The sequence below is a fragment of the Clarias gariepinus genome, chromosome 27 (assembly GCF_024256425.1).
Source record: "Clarias gariepinus isolate MV-2021 ecotype Netherlands chromosome 27, CGAR_prim_01v2, whole genome shotgun sequence".
Classification (NCBI taxonomy): Eukaryota; Metazoa; Chordata; class Actinopteri; order Siluriformes; family Clariidae; genus Clarias; species Clarias gariepinus.
In genome coordinates, this window is record NC_071126.1 from 20,463,740 (window position 1) to 20,476,840 (window position 13,101).

Consider the following 13,101-nt stretch of genomic DNA (forward strand, 5'->3'; position numbering starts at 1 on the left):
ATGGTCTTTAGGGGTATGTTGCGTGTGGACAGCATCACTCTTTGCCGTACGCAATATCTGGAAGCTGCCGAGTGGTGACGGTTGGCCTTGTGTCGGTAAGCATTTACTGAGCACAGCAGTTGAAAGCGGGCCTGTTGCCGTGTCCTCTTGCAGCGACAGACAAAAGCTTGGGCAGACGGTACTGCAACTTCCTCCTCTTGAGCAGAAAACAGAGGTGGTTGGTATCCAAAACAGCATTGGAAAGGAGACATTCCAGTGGAAGACGTGGGGAGCGAGTTGTGGGCATATTCTATTCACGGAAGAAATTTATTGCATGAGGCTGCTTTCCATGATGCCATACACCTTAGAGACTTCTACAGTTCCTGATTTATCCATTCTGTCTGTCCACTAATCTGGGGGTGGAAGCCGGAGCACAGGCTGGGTGTGGAACCAATGAGCCTACAGAAGCCCTTCCAGAATTTGCGGAAAATTGCAGGTCCCCGTCTGAGACGATATCTAGTGAAAGACCATGGAGCCGGAAAACATGAGACACTAAGAGTTCAGCTGGTTCTTTAGCAGAAGGGAGTTTGGGGAGCGGGACAAAGTGAGCAGCTTTAGATAATCGATCCACCACTGTCATAAAGCAAGTGTTATTGTTAGAGGGTGGTTATCCCGTGACAAAATTAAGAACGATGTGCGACCATGGGCGATGAGGGATAGGGAGCGGTCTGAGTAGGCCCTCCGGGGGGGGGGGGGGGATTCGTGGCCTTATTCCTAGAACAAGTATCGCATGAAGATACAAAACCTTTAACATCCTCCTTAACGGTTGGCTCCCAGAAACGCTGCTCAATAAGAAAAAGAGTGCGGGCTATGCCCGGATGGCATGCCAACTTGGAGCTGTGGGCCCAGTGTAATAAAGCAGAACGCAGAGGGCCTGGGACGAAGAGTCGGTTGGGGGGAACGTTACTTGGACCCGGCTCGTGTTTGAGCGCACATAGCACCAGGTTTTCTAATGCCAGACAAGTGTCAGCCACCAAACAATGAGGAGAAAGGATGGTAACTTGAGGGGGAGAATCCACAGGGTGGGAGAACTGTCGAGAAAGGGCGTCAGGCTTGGTGTTTTTAGAACCGGGGGGGGGAAGGACAATGTAAAGTTGAAACTGGAAAAGAACAAGGACCATGGTGCCTGTCGAGAGTTAAGTCGCTTGGCTGACCTTAAATATTCCAAGTTCCTATGGTCTGTCCAGACCAAGAAAGGGTGTTCTGCCCCCTTTCTGGACCTTTGAGAAAGAACGGCTTCAACACCTGTTTCCGATGCGTCCACTTAGACCACAAACTGGAGAGATGGGTCAGAGAAGGTGAGGATAGGGACAGAGGTAATACATCTTTAGAGTTCCTTAAAGGCTTTGTCCGCCAGCGAATTCCACTGAAACATCGATTTTGTGGATGTGAGAGTGGTGAGAAGTGCTGCGACAGAGGTATAGTTCCTAATGAAGCATCTGTAAAAGTTGGCAAACCCCAAAAAGCATTAAAGTTGTGCCTAGAAGATGGTACCAGCCAATCTGTGACTGCCTTTACCTTAGCTGGGTCCATCTGGATACCCGAGGGTAATATGACAAACCCAAGGTATAAGGTGAAACCGCAATAAAATTTGCATTTCTCAGACTTGACGTAGAGCTTGTTCTCCATGAGCCTTTGTAGGACCAAGGTGCTACATGCAACATAAACTTACAACATAAATTAACAGAGAAGCTAAACTAGCTAAGAGGCCTAGTTAGCTGGCTAGCAGAGACAAGACAGATAGTCCTAAAATAAATTACAACATAAATTAACAAAAACTAACTAACTAAGGAAGACTATCTACAGGTTTTACAGACAACATAAAGTGCACGTGCAAATGAGCAACAACAAAGTGACAGTGCGACAACAACGACATAACAGAACATAAAATATGGTGTTGAGGTAGTTAACACAGCAGCAAGAATTGAGGAATTAGTGCAAAAAGTAATAAATATTGGGCAAAAGAGATAAACAGTGAAGCATTTACAGATTTGTGTGTACGATAGTTTGGTAGTGTAGTTCAGTGTGTCTGCGCTTGTGTTAATTAGTCAGTCCAGTCCTAATGTTTTATTGTAGTTGAGTTAAGCTGAGTGATAATGTTTGTGTGTGTGTGTGTGTGTGTGTGCGTGCGCGTGCGTGTGTGTTTATCAGTTCAGTCCCTTTTTGTTGAGGAGACGGATGGCTTGTGGAAAAAAAAAAACTGTTGCACAGTCTGGATGTGTGTGCCCGAATGCTTCGGTACATTTTTCCAGATGGCAGGAGTGTGAAGTGTGTGTGAGAGGGGTGTGTCCGATCAGCCACAATGCTGGTGGCTTTGAGGATGCAGTGTGTGGTGTAGATGTCTTCAATAGAGGGACCCCGATGATCTTCTCTGCTGTAGGGTTTTGCGGTCCGATATGGCACAATTCCCAAACCAGACAGTGATGCAGCCGCTCAGGATGCTTTTGATAGTCCTTCTATAGAAGGCGGTCAGGATTGGTGGTGGAAGCTGGGCCTTTCTCAGTCTTCTCAGAAAGAAGAGACGCTGTTGGGCTTTCTTGTGCAGGGAGCTGTCCAGCAGCTTTATGTGGGTTGACTCTACGTAGAGTTTTCCTCACATCAGCTGTAGTGAGACACAGCACCTGGTCATTCGGAGAAGGGGTGGTCTTCCTCGCCGCCACGTAGTTCTGCCTGTCGAACCGAGCGTAGAAGTTGTTCAGCGCATCTGGGAGGGAGCCGTCACCGTCACAGGCAGATGATGTTGTCCTGTAGTGATGGCTTGTAAACCCTGCGACATGTGCCATGTGTCGCCCTGTCTATGAAGTGGTTGTGGATTCTCTGGGCGTGTGCGCGCTTCGCCTCTCTGATGGCCCGAGAACGTTTGGACCTTGCTCTTCTAAGGGCCACCTTGTCTCCCGCTTTGAAGGCAGAGTCTCGGGTCCTCAAAAGTGCATGCACCTCCGCAGTAATCCACGGATTGGGACGTGAGATGATGCTCTTGGAGACAGTGACGTCATCGGTGCACTTGTTGATGTAGCTGGTCACTGATGACGTGAACTCCTCCAAGTCAGTGAAGTCGCCGTAAGTTACAGCCTCCCTAAACATGTTCCAGTCAGTGTTCTCGAAACAGTCCTGAAGAGCAGAGATGGCTCCTGCTGGCCAGGTTTTCACCTGCTTCAGAACTGGTTTTGAACGCCTGACGAGTGGTCTCTATGCTGGAATTAGCATAACAGAGATGTGGTCTGAGTAGCCAAGGTGAGGGCGGGGCTCTGCCTGATATGCGCCGAGGATGTTTGTGTCCTATCGTTGCAAAGTCCACATACTGATGGAATCTAGGAAGCACTGACTTGAGATTTGCATGGTTGAAATCTCCAGCAACAATAAACAGTCCATCAGGGTGTGTATTTTGCAGTTCACTGATCTTTGTATACAGTTCCCATAGCGCTTCCTTATCATTAGCGCTAGGTGGAATGTACACTCCGATAATGAAAACATTGGTGAATTCCCGTGGTAAATAAAAAGGTCTGCATCTAACAGTCACAAACTCCACCAGAGATGAGTAATAACTAGAAACTAGCACAGAGTTCTTGTACCATTTCGTGTTGATGTAAACACACAAGCCGCCACCGCGAGTCTTACCGCACAGAGCTGCATTTCTGTCGGCGCAAAATGAGGCTAGCCCGTCTAGCTGAATAGCGGCATCCGGTACTCTGTCGCTGAGCCATGTCTCCGTGAAAACAAAGACAGAGCAGTCTCTAACCTCACGCTGTGTAGCCTGCTGTAGTCGGATGTAGTCCAGTTTATTGTCCAGGAAGCAGACGTTGGATAGGATAATGGACGGAAGAGCCGGCCAGCTAGGATTTGTTTTAAGCCTAACAGACTCCCGCCCGCTTGCCGCGCTTCCGCTTCCTCGCGCACCGCTCCCGATGTCCCCTTCTCCGGGCGCCGGCATCAGGCAATGCCGAGGCTTTTGCCGAGGCTTTGAGGCCTGGTTCACGCAGCAAGCCGAGGTCACGTAGCTTTTCCTGCAGCTCATCGTGGATGTTGTTACCCGGGTTATTTAGGTACAAAAGTGTCTCGTAAAATAAATAAATAGTAAATAAATAGTAAAATAAATGTGTTACACACAAAACGTAAACAACGTAGCACCATTTTGGCTCTGGAGCGGCGGAACGTGCTACTGTTGCGCCGCCATCTTGGATCACCTCCATTCAGTCAGGGGAGTGTAAAGGGAAAAAAGCAGTCGGCCTAAAACTGAACCTTGTGGAACACCAAACTCCACTAGAAAGCATGCAGAATAATCACCAATTAAGTCTGCATACTGAAAACGATCGGTCAAATAGGATCTGAGCCAGGAGAGGGCTGTACCCTTAATTCTTACTACATTTTTTAATCTGTGAAGAAGAATACCAAAAGCTGGTGTCAAAAGCTGCACTGAGGTCGAGTAATACAAGCATGGTTACACAACCCTGATCAGAGGCCAATAGGAGGTCATTTACTACTTCAACAAGTGCTGTTTCTGTACTGTGATGAGGCCTAAATCCTGACTGATACAGTTCATGTATGTTGATATGAGCATAGCTGCCTTACTACTATCTTTTCGAGAATCTTACAGATAAAGGGGAGGTTTGATGTTGGCCTGTAATTGAACAGCTGACAGGGGTCGAGGTCAGGTTTCTTAATCATCGCACACAATTTAATCTCGTAATCCAAAAAACGGAAGCCCAGTTCAAAAAGCCAGTAAATCCAATCGTGAGCGCAAATCCAAAAACAATGGTTAAAAAATGTGAGCAAGGTCCAAAGCCAGTAATCCAAAAAGAGCACAAGATCCGTAACACGAAGACAAAGAAGAAAACCGATAAACAGGCGGGGTCGTAACCGATAAACTGTGACAAAAACAAACGCGAGAATACAGGCATGAACAGCACAATAATCTGGCGATAAGTGGGTGTCTTGGAGCATCTTAAATACACACGGCTGATTAATCCAAAGCGGCAACCGGTGAGCTTTAGCCGTGACTGAGGCGGCAAAAAACAAGAGGCGGCGGGGAGCTGGAACGGGACTGCCTTAGACTGCTTGCGGATGAGCTTATGTTATGGGCGAGATCTGGTGTGTTGAGACATTTTGTTTAGGTGTTTATGCAATAAACCCATGGGTGAACACCATGATTTAAGAATTTAATTAAACACAAATAAATAGTGGCATTTTAATTCAAATCCAACATTTTAATGGTTAGTGATCGGTCCATGGGCGTCAACTCACACGTTCTATAATATTTCCTTGTCATTTATATTGCCATTGTTTTAGAGCCCTTTAATAAAGCATTTGCTAGTTAGTAAGTAAGTAAGCAAATAAAAGATAACCGAATAAAATTCTTTAAACCGTACTTCAGCGTAGTAAAAGTTCCCTAGCATGAGTTAATACACACACACACTATATATATATATATATATATATATATATATACTATTTTGGGGGGGAAGGGAGGGTCCTAACAAAACAACTGTAGGCATTTGCAGTTCCTACAGATGTTAGTAGCAACAGCCATGGAGGCAAAGACGTTTTATTCCATGAAGAATGTTGCCGTTTGTGCAGGCAAAAAACAAAGAGTAAGAAAGCCTTTTAATAAAATATAGTAGTTATTCAGTTACTGATTTTTCCACTGACTTTGACGTTCAGATTTTGTTTGAACTTGTATCCTAACTCTTAACTGTTTGTACAGCATTCTGGAAAAGAGACAAGTCGCCTCAAAGCACAAAAAACATTGTGAACATTGAAGGAGAAGATAATGTCACACACACACTCAATCTCTCCGTGCAGAAAACAACTGAACAACAGGTCTTTACTTCGTAATATACCTGGCCATAAATACAAAAAATTTAGCCCTAAAAAAAAGATTCATTGATCGGCGTGTAGAAACCCGCGGCTCACACTTTCACTTAACAAAAGGCAGCATTTTGATCAAAAGGACGATAAAAGCGTGTGATTTATCGATAAAGAAATGATAAAAAAACGATTAAAAAAGTATTAAATATAACTATTAAGTCAGAATTAATTGCTACCATTAAACTCAACTCAAACTTAAATAATTCATTTGATTGCATAAAGCTGCTTTGCGACAATGAAAATTGTTAAAAGCGCTATAAAAATAAAATTGAAATGAATGAAAGTCATTAATCTTTTTTTTTTTAATCTATTTTATGTTTTCCTAGAAAAATAAAATTTAGGCAACAACGTCCCCCAGTCTTGTTAATTTATCTAAAACCCAGTTACAGTATTTGCCAACAGCGCACACAGTTTGATAAGTTCACACCTATCGTGAATGAAAGGTGAGAAGAGATTCTGCAGAATCTTCTGACACTATGCTTGCTCTGAAGGACTATACTCGACAAGAATATAGAGAATAAAAATCATATTTATAATAAGACAATTAATTAAATAATAAAATTATATCAAGCAAGGACTATCTAAAAGCCAGACCGACCAAATTTCTCATTCACTGCTGAAGTAGTTAAATATGCTTATACTGTAGATACATAGGTTACATTTTAAAAGTACAATTGCAAGTAAATTACAAACTGCATGTAATGTAAAATATGAATAAAACAGTATTAGACACAGATATATAATATGGTCGTATATACGACGAAAAAGCTATTTACACGAGTGCTATAATTGCAAACGCAATTATAAATTTATTTTGTATATTTAACTTCATTCAGCCATTTGAGTTATATAAAAAATAACATGCCTACCAGCCAACTTTTATTTTTTGTTCCAATTTAAAGATGCCTGCGGCGTGTGCAAAATGACGAAGTACAACAAAGAATACAAAAGTGAATAATCTTTAATAAAGTTAGCCTAATACAATATTGTTTCTAATGCTGAAGCAAACATGATTTTGTTTAAGTCTTTACGCTGAATACAATGCGACAGCGCGCTCCGAGGTGACGACACCCACAGAACCCCCCAGTTACTGTAAATCCCTCTTTTCACCTTTCATTCACGATAGGTGTGAAGTTATTAAAACGATTTCGCTGATGGGAAAATTCGCAGAATTGAGGAGTATAAAACGATTTAACAAGACCATGCAGATGTCTCTGGCTAAAATGTATTTCGCCAGCAAAACAAACATGAATAGAAACAAACATAAATAGAAATAAAACGTTTAATGGTAAAATAATGAAACCTGTTTACTTCCTAGACCTTTTGTCCGAATCACAATGAACTGAAGCTCAGCACGTCTACACGTCTACTATGTCTTCTTGTTTTAATCTGTAATGTTTAAGTGGAATACTTTGAGTATTTGCTTAAATATAACTTTTTATTTAGGGACATGTGTATTATGTTTGATCTGTATTATTGCGAGAGGCGATGACTTTCTGGTGGAATATGTCTGCATTTTATCGATAAATCACACTTTTATTAGCCTTTTGATAAAAACGCTACCTTTTGTAAAGTGAAAGTCCGAGCCACGGGAATCACATCCCAGCTATTCCAGTGACCATTTGCCATATACTGTCTGCTATATTCTATATTTAATAAAACTGTATTGAAACCAAATTGTGTATTTTCCTTATTTAATATTGCTTTCGTAACATTGTTATCCATACATTTTATGTATATGGAAAACGTCTCGGGTTACTTTGCTGTAACCCTGTTCCCTAAAAAAGGGGGGAAAGAGATGCTGCGTAAAAACGCTATGGGAACATCTTTCTGTGTTGCCAGTTGTGAAGCATGTGTGTATCAAACACGCCAAATTTTGGCATATATTACCTCGGTCACGTCAGGTGACATCATCTGATAAAGCGCACCTGCAGGTCATAAATAGGAGTAAACCGGAACATTCCTCAGATCAATTTTGTCTGAAGGACATCCAGTGACGCAACCAGTGCGGCATTGGAGCGCAGCATCTTGTTTCCACTTTTTCATGGAACAGGGTTACAGCAAAGTAACCCGAGACGTTCCCTTTCAAAAGCTACACTCCATGCTGCGTGAAAAGCTATGGGAACGAGGATACGCTATGGAAACGAGAATACCAAAGCCACTACACTGCCAAGTGTCTGAACCCCCAAGGTTGTGTAGCGTGTGCTCACAAAGGCCAAGGAGGTCTCTGGGCGGCTGACGCGAGGACCCATGAGCCCGGAGTAGCATGAACATCCAACATCCTAGAATCTGACAAATGTGTGTGGAAAGGACTAACCTGCCGTATAGACACTTGCTGCAGGGGAACACCTCTTGCCCGCGCAATAGATGAGGCAATCCCCCTGAATAAATGAGCCCTGTATTCTAGAGAAGAAGTGTGACCACGCGCCTCGTAGGCTAGGGCAATAGCATCTCCCACCCGATGTGGCAGCGTTTGGCATAAAAAAGGCTGCTCTGACTTACGACACTGGCTAGTGCAGTAGATGTAAATCTGAAGAGTGCGTACTGAAGACAATAAGTAAACCATTCCTGCTCCGGAGCTGTAAAGGCGGAGGACAGAGGCTTCGAGGAAGACTGGGTGCATGGTCAAGAATGAAAATAGTTCGGGAGAGAATGCAGAATAACTCTGACTACCCCAGGGGCAAAGTCTAGGCAGGAGGGGATGCCTGCAAATCTCCAGTTCTTTTGAAAGAAGTAACTATACGATAAACCATCTTAAGAGTCAGAAGCCAAACAGACGCTGACACTACTGGTTTGGAAAGGGGGGCCAACCAGACCCAATCAGTCAGAACGTGATGAGCCGAAATAGTGGCTACGTACATTCCGAGGTTACTAGGGCATAAGCCCGAGGACAACTTTTATTGCAGAACTCCAGCACTGAAACAATTCGGCAGTGGACTGGGTCTACATGTTTCGCCATGCACCACTTCCAAATACCCTCACCTTAAAGGGGAATAGGTTTCTCTATTGCGTGAAGGTTCCAGGGCTACCATTTTCATATGCCCTGGAATGTAAATCGCCGTCTGCTTGGTTGCGTGGAGAGACAGGTCTGTGGCTCGGCGTAATTCCAAAAATGCTGTATCATCTACAGCGCTGCCAGTGCTCAGATCTTTTAGCAGATCAGCTTGGTAAGCCTGCAAGACTGCCATGGTGTGCAGAGAAGCACCAGCTTGACCTGCTGCCTAAACGGCTTTTCCCAACAAGGCAGATGGAAGTCTACATGGCTTGGAGAAAAGTGTTGGCTTTTTCAGGAAAGATAATGTCCCAGGAGAGAGATAGCCTGCAAGCGTCTCTTCTATCGGAGGCATCATCGTATAACCCCACGCTTCCGCATCAACAATATTCGAAAAGATCGATATTAATGGCTTGCTCCAAGAGCGAGTTAACTCGCTGTGAAGTTCAGCAAAAAAAGGTCGAGAGCGTTGTTGAGGCTCTGCCCCCCGGCCACCCGACAATTTAGTCTTCTAATTTAGAGCATTTGGGAAAAGCTTGCTCCTGCGGCCAATCAATATGCAGCTGCTCGACTGCGCGTTATTATTTCAAGCAGCTCCATAAACTCTCTCTCATCGTTAGAGGAGAGTTCTGAGGGAACTATTTCCATTTCTGCAGAAGCAAGGGAGGAGGTCTCTCCTGCGCAATCACAAGAAGCGCCGAGGCGTGCTCGTGAGGCAGACGGAAATACCTCTCGATCAGGAGAAAGGGGGAGAGAAAGGAGGGATGACTATCTTGTGCGCCTCTTCCAGATCCACATATGAGCCCCAGGAATGCACCGCGGCTCGTAGTTTCTCTTTTAAAGAATGTAAGTCGCGCACAAAGCACCTTTATCAGCAGGAGGTCACAGTGCTCACACTCTCCTTGAAGCCCAAGAAGAGCGTGATCTTCACCCAAACACTGAAAACAAAAAGTTTGGAGATCGCCCTCTGATGGGATTCTAACTTAGCCATCTTATCGGTGAGTCAAACACTCTGTTCTTTGTTTACACACACAAACACAATACGTCCTGAAGACAAAAAGATTTGAGATATGTCCTGGTTCACTACTATTTATAACCTGCAGGTGCGCTTCAATAGATGAGGTCACCTGACCAAGGGTATATATTCCAAAATTTGGCGTGTTTAAAACATACATGCTTCACAACCGGCAACACAGAAAGATGTTCCCATAGCGTTTTCACGTAGCATCGAGTGTAGCTTTTGAAAGGGAACATTTTATTTCTATTTATTTTATGTTTTGCTGCCGAAATACATTTTAAGCAAAGGCATCTGCTTGGTCTTGTTAATTCATTTTAAACCCCTCAATTCTGCCAATTTCCCCATCAGCGAAACCGGTTTAATAACTTCACACCCACATCAAAGGTGAGAAGAGGTATAGGAGTAACTGAGCCTGCTGTCACGTTGTATATACTGTACAACACACATTTATCAGTCTTTTGATAAAAACGCTGCCTTTTGTAAAGTGAAAGTACGAGCCGTGGGTTTCCGCACGGCTTCCGCAACAGCTTTATTTCAGTCCTAAATTCACAATCACATTTCAGCTACTATTTTCAGCCGTGGTCAAATAATGGATGAAACTATTATTCAATGCTGGACACAAACAGCAAAAAACATGATTATTCTAAAAAGCCTGAAGCACTTCATGTTTATAAAAGACTTTACTTAATAAGATTATATATATATTATATATATAGTACATTCATGTCTTCTAATAATGACGACACATTTTTACGTTTTAAATAAGATATGTTGGCATATTCAATTAAATTTTATTTATATAGCGCTTTTAACAATGGTCATTGTCTCAAAGCAGCTTTACAAAAATTTCATTAATATATATATATATATATATATATATATATATATATATATATATATATATATATATCAAATAATAATCATAATAATAATAATAATAAATTGTGTATGTGTAAGAAAAATGTGTCTAGAAAATAATGAGATGAATGAATGAAATTTCTCTGATGAGCAAGCCAAGGGTGATGGCGACAGTGGCAAGGAAAAACTCCCCGAGATGGCAATAGGAAGAAACCTTGAGAGGAACCAGACTCAACAGGAAACCCATCCTAATTTGGATGATAACAGATAGAGATAACACCATGTGTGTTATGCAGCTAAAAGTACAGTACAATATAACAGAAATTCTTTAAATTAACATGAAGTCCAGTTCAGCATAGGGATGAGTCAGTAGGTGCAGAGGGCAGACGGGATCTGGATTACTGGGAGAACAGGAGCAGGATGTTTAGCTCCAATCATAATAAGGCAGAATTCAGCTGGTCCTTCTCTGGATGCCTCAGGATCCTCGCAGGGTTGGCCTTTGTCTACTGAAGCTGATACAATCTCCAGATGCCTCGGGATGGGTAGAAAAGTACAGAACAAATGGAGAGAATTAGCGTAGTTGCCATTCAGGATAGATGTACTGAAGTATGAAGTTATGGGATGGGTTAAAGAGATGCGTCTTGAGTCTTCTTTTAAACGGGGAAACTGTGTCTGAGCCCCGAACACTGTCTGGAAGGCTATTCCAAAGTTTTGGAGCTAAATATGGAAAAGCCCTTCCCCCTTTTGTAGATTTTGAAATTCTGGGAATTACAAGAAGTCTGGAGTTTTGTGATCTTAAGGAGCGTGGTAGATAAGAGCGTATCAGAAGACTGGTTAGGTATGTGGGAGCTAAACCATTTAAAGCCTTGTATGTAAGTAATACTATTTTGTAATTAATTCTAAACTGAACACGTAGCCAGTGCAGGGATGATAATATTGGGGTTATATGATCATATTTTCTGGATCTAGTGAGAACCCTGGCGGCTGCATTTTGGACTAACTGAAGCTTGTTAATTGAGGATGCAGGACAACCACCTAGTAATGCATTACAATAGTCCAGTCTGGAGGTCATGAATGCATGAACTAGCTTTTCTGCATCAGATACGGATAAGATGCTCCTAAGTTTGGCGATATTTCTAAGATGGAAAAAGGCTGTTTTTGTGATATTGGAAATATGATTTTCAAAGGACAAGTTACTGTCTAATATTACGCCCAGGTCTTTTACTGTTGAGCTGGTAGTAACAGTACATCCTTCTAAACGCAAGCTGAATTGTGAAAGCTGTTGTGTGCTGGTTTTTGGGCCGATGAGTAATATCTCTGTCTTGTCTAAGTTTAGTGTAGCGGGTTCCGCACTACTGTGTAACGTTTAGTATTAGACACCAAGCAAAGAATTCTGCATTATGGACCATGTCAGAAGACCACATTCGCTCATGAGCCAATGTTGCAACGAGACAGAGAAATAATTACCAACACCAAGTTGTAGTTAGGAAAAATAAAAGGGATTTCTTATTTGCATTCGACAACATTTACACAAACAAATGAAAGTTACAACATAAATAATTTACAAAACACTATTTTTTCTTTTGATTTGAGAAATGATGAAATAAAATTCTCTAATTTAATTGACTTTAAAATGTTTTCTTTTGGAAATGTGTATGGTTTTCTTTTTATATACGTGTGTGTGTGTGGCTGAGCTCAACCTTTTGATTTACCTCGTTTGCTTTAACTGTAAATACCTGTGTATACTCTGTATTAGGGCTGCAACTAACGATTATTTTGATACAATTATTATTTTGGGCGATTATGTTTTTGATTAATCAGATAAAACCTAACCACTTCTTTAATTTGATATTTTGCTTATAACTATTTAAAAAAACATAAATTAGGGTATTATTTATGTATAAAAAGAAACTTTTAAAAATGCAAAAGCCACATATAGAGTTTAATAATCTTTAATTTTGACATTTTAAGCCTTAAATAAAATGTAGTTTATAATATATACAGTATAAAGATATACTAATATATATATATATATATATATATATATATATATATATATACACACACACACTGATATATTTAGTTAATAAGATACAAACAGCTAAAATAATGTAATTTTGTATAATAAAATGATGTATGCATAGGTAAAACCACAGTTAATTACAAGTTAACTTTGTAGTGGAATATAAAAAAAAACTGTAGAAATGCAAAAAGCTAATAGTCACAAATATACTGTTATTTGCATTCGCTTAAAAGCACAACAATCACTAAATGTAATATTCTACTGTTATTCACACCGTGTAAATTAAGCTAATCTAATATAGCGCCA